This window comes from Oxyura jamaicensis, chromosome 2 (genome assembly GCF_011077185.1).
Source record: "Oxyura jamaicensis isolate SHBP4307 breed ruddy duck chromosome 2, BPBGC_Ojam_1.0, whole genome shotgun sequence".
Taxonomy (NCBI): domain Eukaryota; kingdom Metazoa; phylum Chordata; class Aves; order Anseriformes; family Anatidae; genus Oxyura; species Oxyura jamaicensis.
The window spans coordinates 131,195,566-131,204,132 of NC_048894.1; positions in this window are offsets into that span (position 1 = coordinate 131,195,566).

Below are 8,567 nucleotides of genomic sequence, written 5' to 3' on the forward strand. Positions count from 1 at the left end.
AAATAGGCCAGTGCATGACAAAGAATGTGAACTTCTGCCTAATGGTGAGGGTAAAAACCTGGAAACATATGTGAAGTTCTAACAAATGCTGCAATAAAAAAAATAAATAATAGAATCACAGAATCACAATGGTTTGGGTTGGAAGAGACCTTAAAGATCATCTAATGCCAACTCCCTGCCTTGGGCAGGGACACCTCCCACCAGACCAGGTTGCTCAAAGACCCATCCAGCCTGGCCTTTAACACCTCCAGGGATGGGGCATCCACAGCTTCTCTGGGCAGCTTGTGACAGTGCCTCACCACCCCCTGAGTGAAGGATTTCTTCCTTACACCCAATCTAAATCAATTCTTTTTAGTTTAACCCCATTCTCCCTTGTCTTACCACTACACCCCCTGACAAAGAGTCCCTCCCCAGCTTTCCTGCAGGCCTCCTTTAGGTACTGGAAGGCCGCTCTAAGGTCTCCCTGTGGCATTCTCTTCTCAAGGCTGAACAACCCTAACACTCTCAGCTTGTCCTCACAGGAGAGGTGCTCCAGCCCTCTGCTCATCCTCATGGCCTTCCTCTGGACTCTCTCTAATACTTCCATGTCCTACTTGTGCTGGGAGCCCCAGAGCTGAATGCACCACTCCAGGTGGTGTTTCAGAAGAGCAGTTGTCCTGCTGGCCACGCTGCTTTTGATGCAGCCCAGGATATGGTTGGCTGTCTGGGCTGCAAGTACACATTACCAGATCATGTTGAGCTTCTTACCAACCAACACCCCCAGCTCCTTCTCACCAGGGCTGCTCTCAAGCCATTCTCTACCCAGCCTGTATTTGTGCTTGGGATTGCTGCAATCCATGTGCAGGACCTTGCACTTGGCCTTGTTGAACTTCAAGAGGTTTGCACAGACCCACCTCTCAAGCCTGTCCAGGTCCCTCTGGTTGGCATCCCTTCCCTCCAGCATATCAACCGCACTGCACAGCTTGGTGTCATTGGCTAACTTGCTGAAGGTGCACTTGATCCCACTGTCCACATCACCAACAAAGATGTGAAACAGCACCAGAGTCCCAATACCAACCCCTAAGGAACACCACTCATGAAATCATATTTCATACTCAAAGAGTGAGATTATAAATTGAACCATCCCTCTCTTCCCTTAGTGCCAGACATTACAATTACTGTGTTAGAAAGTTATTTTTTCATTCTCTCCTGAATTGCACTCTCTTCTGCTGGTTCAGTGAAGATGCCATGCACATACTGACCTACCAAAGGCAAGACTAATGAAGGCTCATCTCAACTTTGTAATTAGGACACTACCCTGTAGACAACAGGACTAAAGCTCCATCTGGAAGAGGTCCCTGTTACGTACTCTAGACACTGAACTGAAGAAAAAGTGAGATTGCCATTGTTGTTCTCTGATGATATTTGGTATATGGTCCAATGCCATAGGTGTGTTCTGAGCACATGGCCAGCACCTGCAAGGGGAAAGAGATCTGCCTCATTTAGTCTAGAAAGGATGGCAAGGAATACACTCAGCTGCTCAGCAGTATCGAGATCCACATTGGAGCCTGTGGAGAAGCACATCTTTAGACACAGTGGATTTTTCTTGGTGGAAACACAGCTCTACTCTGTGGCCACTTGTGGAGTTCAGGTGACCCTAGCCAAGGGAAAACTGGAGCACTACTTTTAGAATTGGCGTAAGGCTAACTGAACAAGCTACCCAAAATAATCCACAGCATAAATTTACAGCACATAAACAGGTCAATGAGAGAGTTAAGCCATCTAACAGTCACTGTACTGTTGGAGAGTGAAGAGAAGCAGCTGTGTCCCTTGCCCTGATGTTTATACAATGACAGCTTTAGTCAGATGTGGGGATACCAGACACAGCTTGGTAACCACCCATGCTCTTAGCTGTTATATACATCTAAGTATCTCTGCCCCAGCTGGAATTCTAGGATCAGTGCTTGGATGCTTCGTAAGTGTTATAGTGAGTGGTATTTGCCTCTAACCTAATGATAAAGTGAAAATTGGGAATCCTTGTCTCCATCTTGTAACAGTCCACTCAGTTGAATAATGCATTCTTTGTAACATGGACAGGTATTCTAGCCTCCCCAGAAGGTGTTTTGGTGTGTGTGTACTATTTTTGTTATTTTATATTTTATTTTATTTTTAATACATCAGGCAAGCAATAATGACAACAGACATGATTTTATTTAAAATCCTCCTGGAGTCGACCTTTCCACAGGGCTCATAAGAAATTATCCTGAAGAGATGATGAGGCACAGAATAGTGTAGGTCAGGCACAGGTGCACACTGATGCCTGTGGAACACACCCCCAGGACAACTCAGTCACATTACATGACTGAGTTCAGTATGGGTGTCGCAATAGGGAATTGCTGTTGCAAAAAGCTGCTGCTTATAAGACTGGCAATGTAGTTTCTGTAGGTCAGGGTGTGAATCATACAACAAGAATGAGACCACTGTAGTTTTTTGTTTGTTTGTTTAATTGTAAGAAAATAGGCATGACTCTAGTAAAAGGATGGACAACTCAGTTTCTGTAATTTTCTGTCATCTTAGTGCACTGTCATATATCAGACCAATTTATCATATGATACCCTTGTTTCACACCAAAAATCAGCTCACTGGGGCAAAAATACTGAATGCAGTCTTTGAAAGTAACAGAGGCTGGAAACAGTCTGGTCTTCATTAAAACAACAAAATTGTTTTGAAAATGTGGTTCCATGTTTTCCCATTTGTTCTGATCAACTTTTGTCACACTTCAAGCTTGCTCCATAAATAACAACAGCAAAGACAACCCAAAATCAGCTGTATATTTATCATCTTGCTTGCATGAGTCTGGTTACCTGGAATCTTTCCGGTGCTGTATGTTTGCATCTGCTGGTTATGAAGTATATGGTGTTCAATCAGGCAATGCAAGATGGTGTTTGCATGTCATATACATGACATACATGCAGAGCCTGCTGAATGTCTTACCTGTGTGGTCTACCAGGGAACATCGGTCTTCATATTTTATTATTTGTTTACATATTTTTTTTGTTTGTTTTCTTTCAAAGTGGATGATCTTTGAGACCCTTCCTCCCAAATCCTCACAAAATCCTTCTCCAACATAAAAAGGTTTGTGGGCTGTTCACAAACCCACACTTTGCAGTTACGCTCTTGCACTATGGGTAGTGTTTTCAAGGAGGACAAACAGAGATGAAGAAAACAATTTCCCTAGCATTCATGATCCATTTCCTGAATGATGAGTTTGATAAAGAGACATGTGAATAAAACCATCCAGCTCTTCCTCCTGACCTCTATTCTCCTTCATTATTGACTTATATAAAGAAGTTATAATTAGGCCTTGGATCTGTTGCACAGTCAGACTTACAACAACACCCACTCTAACACCAAGATCAGACCTATTTGAACTGGAAAACTGCTTATGAATCCGTAATGAAAAAGAGACCACTTTCATCATGGAGCAGAAGTTGATGTTTTGTCCACTGCAGGTAATTGTGTTACTGTCAGATAGGCAGCTCTGATTAAAGGGAAATTTACTTAAAAGAATAAAGGAAGGGAAGAAGGCCAGTGTTAATCTGAAATCACAGTCACTCAGCTACCACTTTGATGGGGGAAAGAGAGAAGCACGTTCAGTTGCGACTGTTCATTTTGCACAGTTTGTGATCTTGTCTCGCACTTGTCTGCCAGCTCCATGTGTTAGAACATTTTATGATTTCTCCACTGCTATTTCTAAGGGTTCGATGTGTCCTAGATTGACAAGGGCGGGTAGACTGCGATTAGAGATGTTCCCTGGGAGATTAGATAATAATGCCCTGCATGGAGTCAGCAATATTTATAGAAGTCCAGACAGCTTATAGAAGAGTATCACTCACTAAATGACAGCTTTAGGATTTCCTGACCCTTCAAAGAAAAGCCCTGCAAGCAACAGCTGTGTCAAATCAAATATCACAGAAACAAGCAGTGATGAAAGTGCAGGCAGTGGCTTTATTGAAAAATTCCCATGGACTCTCTAACATCAGCCACCTCCTCTTCCAAAGCACAGCATCCCACACAGCCAGCATCTGGTGGTGGCTGCTTGCACTGAGTGGTTGATATATTTTTAATCTACTTTGCAACTGGAAGCTGTGGCACTGTCCTGCTTCCTCTTTCAGTATGATGGTGAAGGGCTAAAAGGCAGCTGTGCTGCCTGAATGCCACTGATGGTTTGCTCAGGCAGAGCTCAGTGCTGATGTGGTGTAGCAATGCTGCTCCTAATCCCAGAAGACAGCCAATTTTGATTAGCACTGCACCATATGAAACAACACAAAGATATCCTCAGGACCTTTTGAAAAAGACAGTATATAAGCACTGTTTTTATAACATTGCATTGTGTGAGGCATCCTGTATGTGTATGACAAGAAGCAATCACTGCTGTTTTGTACTCACACCCTAAAACAGAGAAGAAATACATGGAGACAATATGTAATGAACAAGTGATTAGAGCAGACAGGCAGATATTAATACTTTTTCCTGAAGGGCAGGTTTTAATGAGTCTTGTAACATCATTCAGCATTCAAGGACCTGAAAAGTTTGCTGCACAGCCTTACTGACCACTTTCTATCAGTGGAGCCCCAAGATTAAAAGAAAAAGAATGTGTGGCTTGATACCAGTAGGATCCTTGGACAAGGGCTAATGCAGACAGAAAAAGATTACAAGGGGTGTCTCTGAGAGGCATGACAGACAAGCCAAGTCTGACACGTCACAGAAAGCAGAGCTAGGCTCTCTCCTGAATGCTGCTCTACAAGACCATAATCACCTAAAGGCCATGTCCAAAGGCTCAGTTCAATCCAAAACACAAAGACTTAGAGTGATGTGGGAGGACTCCACATGCAGGGTACATCAGTGGAAGAAGCAGAACCCAAGACTAGCCAACACACCTCTTTGCTGACCATGTGCCACCCAAAATATGGAGGAAAAAGCAGGCAAGTGTAAGGATGTCTCTCTTACCCTGCTCCACAGCTGGCCTCTTACCATGCACCCAAGCAGGGAAGGACTGGAATTGGAGTGCCCTTTCCAAATGGGAGGAGCAAGGACAGCTAAAGAGCTCATTTTGCACGACTGTGTAGCAGCAGAATACCTTTTGTAATTACTCAAAGGACAGGCAAGGACTTCCTCTTCCTTCTGCCTCAATTCTTCTTCAACAAGTTTACTTGAAATTGATACAGGAAGAACATAAGACTATTTAATGGGGTGATAATGTGATGTTGCAGGTGGTGCAGGATATTGGAATTTGGACAATGCATTTCTTCAACACTTTATTAATTGTATTTCTTCAAAAAGTCCTCTATAAATAGTTTAATTACATTAATTTCAGATACCACTCTTAAGAAATGTATTCCTTGAATCAAAATCAAAATTGAAAGGCCTCTAGATACTTGCACTGAGCATTTTTTTACATTGTTTTAGAGCCGTGAAAAAGCATGCTCAGAGAAGAAAAATAGATATATTAAGGAAATGAGAAACAATGCTGTGTGTGTGTGTGTGTGCGTGTGTGTGTGTGTGAAATGTGGCTTAAAAAATCATCCTCACTCATAACATCCTCCCGGGGAAGGTTTGAAAGGACATCATTTTGCAGATCAACTTAAAGGAGGGTGGTAAACATCTTTTCCTCCTACTCTGCAGAAGTGCATCAGACTGTCCTAAATGCTATGACTAGTAACGGAAATCATACTCAGACAGCATTTGGAAACTGAGGTATTTTAGATAATTTTAGAGACATAAGCAACCATTCAATGAATGAATGAAAAAAAAAAAAAAAAAAAAAAAAAAGACAGATATGCGGTAATCCCAAAATGAGTGAAATGTCCCTAGTACAACTTCTTAAATATCATGTTCTGCTCTGCATTTCCTAATGTTCTCTCTCTCTGGAAAATAAATCATCACTTTACAAGGGTATGGGGGAAGAAATATAAAAAATTAGGGCTTGATCATGAAAACTCTGGTGTGGCTTATCACTGACATGAACAATTCCACCCATTGACCTAAATTCCATTGTCTTGTTACACTCTCTTTTTCCTTCAATGAGAGGTGCAATTAGGAGTCTGAATACCTGAAAGGTCAGGTGTCCCATTCCTTCAGATTTCAGGTTAGGGTTTTATCCTGAGGAACAGTTGGAAGAGAATAGGATGGAGGAATCACCTACAGTAAAGGTGGCCAGAAGAAATACTCTTTGTTTTTACTCTAGCTTCACAGAGGTTCCCTGAGGACATGAACACAAAATTAGGACTATATTGTTCCCATTACCATACTGTTCCCATTACCATGCATAGCGAGCTGCTTTCAGGACTTGTGATTCAGGTGCCTGTTTTTCACTTTATAAACACTTTTTTCACTATATAAAATATATATATATATTTATAACCTTAAAGACAAGAAAGCCACAGGTGGTACAGATTCCTGCTTTACAAGGCAGCCAGAGAACCCTAGAGTCAATAGAAAGGTCACCAATGAAGCTATGCTTATCAGATGATGTCTGCATGACCTCATCCTCCATATTAAGACCTCGAGTTCCCAAATGTTTTCCAAGCTCACAATCTAACAGGTAACAGGATAAAACTAGCCTTGCTGAAATCTCTCAATTTCTTGATCCAGAGATGGCTTCTGTCTGAACAGGAGGGAGCTGGGCTGGTGTGACTGTTGACGTGAAGAGACCTAATTATGCTCTTAAGAAATCTGTGGATCCAGTTCTTGATTTTTGTTGAGTAAATCCATTTCTATTGGATTCCAAATCTATTTCCATCTGGTTATCTAATCCTTGTAAAGTTCCCAGGTAAATGGAAATTACATATCATTCCCACATGAAAATCCATTTTTATTTCTCAGACGATTTTGCAAGCACTGCACAGCTATCTAGGTTAAAGGAAGACAGATTGAAAAATCTTTGGCTTCCAGAAAGAAAAATAGCAAACAGGAAAAAAAAACTAAGCTTGTGGGATACTGAGATGATTTTCATTCTGAGGAATACTTATGTTAGTGTAATAATTAGTGTAATAACAACAGCACAATTAATAATTATGTTATATGATAACAACAACACATGAATAATGCGTTACTAGACTCTGGGCCTTGTGTCTAGCCACTGCAATATATCTGTCTGTGTGATAAATGTCAGCTCCAATTCATGAGAAGGAAAAGCCTTTTCTTCTGTCAGTGTGTTAAGCTTTTGGTAATATAAACCTTTGAAAAGTGTTTATTTTTTTTCATTGTGAGACCAAAATACAAAACGCATATACTAATTGTCACACAAAGCAAATAATCCATACTAAGCCAAGCAAAATATATTGTATTTAGTTAATAGTTGCTTTACCTTTGTCTTCAGTCCTTTGTACTTTGATCAAAACAGTACCTTCTGAAATGTTCTTTACTAATAATAGACAGTGAAATATCTAAAACTGGGTCATATGTCTGCTCCAGCAAAAAATACCCTGCATCTCAGAAGCCATACATTTGCCATTCAAAAAAAAGCTTTATTAAAGGATGTTTCAAGGACTCAAATAAAGCTAATTGCCCAAGAGGGATAGGAAGCCAAGTAACAAGCAGTCCTGTCATAGACAACCATCACTCCTAGACATTGCCTTCCCAGTGACTGAAGAGCTAATGACGCTAGACTCTTAGGAAATTCACAGCCAGCAAACCTGATTAGGTAAGACAGCAAGCTTAATCTGCATTTAATGAATAATTCAGAAATAACTTTAAGAGCCTAATTTTAAGGGAGCAGTGTTTTGATAGAAATAGGTACGTACTCTATTTACATACATCTTGTGACCTGGCTCATTATGGGTATCTATAAAGTTACTATGCTTCTTTCATCCCGTTTCAAAACCTGTTGTCTGCCTGTTCTGTCAGGTAAGGAAATTTAGCACTTTGTTAAAACTTATGCTACCATGTCAGCCAAGGCTAGAAAATAATCAGAGAAAAAGGAAAACTGACTAAACATGTTATTTCTGCAGTGTAGTGTAGGCAGACAAATATTTATGCCTTCATGGCACCCCAGTGTTATTAGTAAGTGTTCACAGTGATATCTGCCAATCAATAAAGCAATTTTGACCTACCTTGGCCTGAACACCCCAAGTAAAGAATACTAACAACATACAGATTAATGCAAAGAAAGAGATCTCACCAGCCATAAAGAGAGAATTAGGACCTTATCTTCTTTTTAATCCCATCAGTATTTTCTTGTAAGACAAGGTAAAATACCAATTTCTTCTTAAGAGATGTTTTAAGATTTTTAAGCTGGAAATAATTTGCGAATGTTGGCAGCATTGCAAAACATCATGAAAGGAAAACTATACTGACATGCACAACCTTCAGTGACACCATCAAAGCATCAGTCCCTCTTGCCCAACACCTTCCTTTTGATTTAGCAGGAAAAATTGCTGAGGCATATTTAAAGCTGACAATATGCCAAGATTCCAGCAGGGAAAATAATTGTGAGGCAAATAATTGTCACCCACACTTTTCACACCTTTCTCAATAACTTAGTTCTTTGTCCCTCTGTCACTGAGATTCATGTGCAAAATTCATAC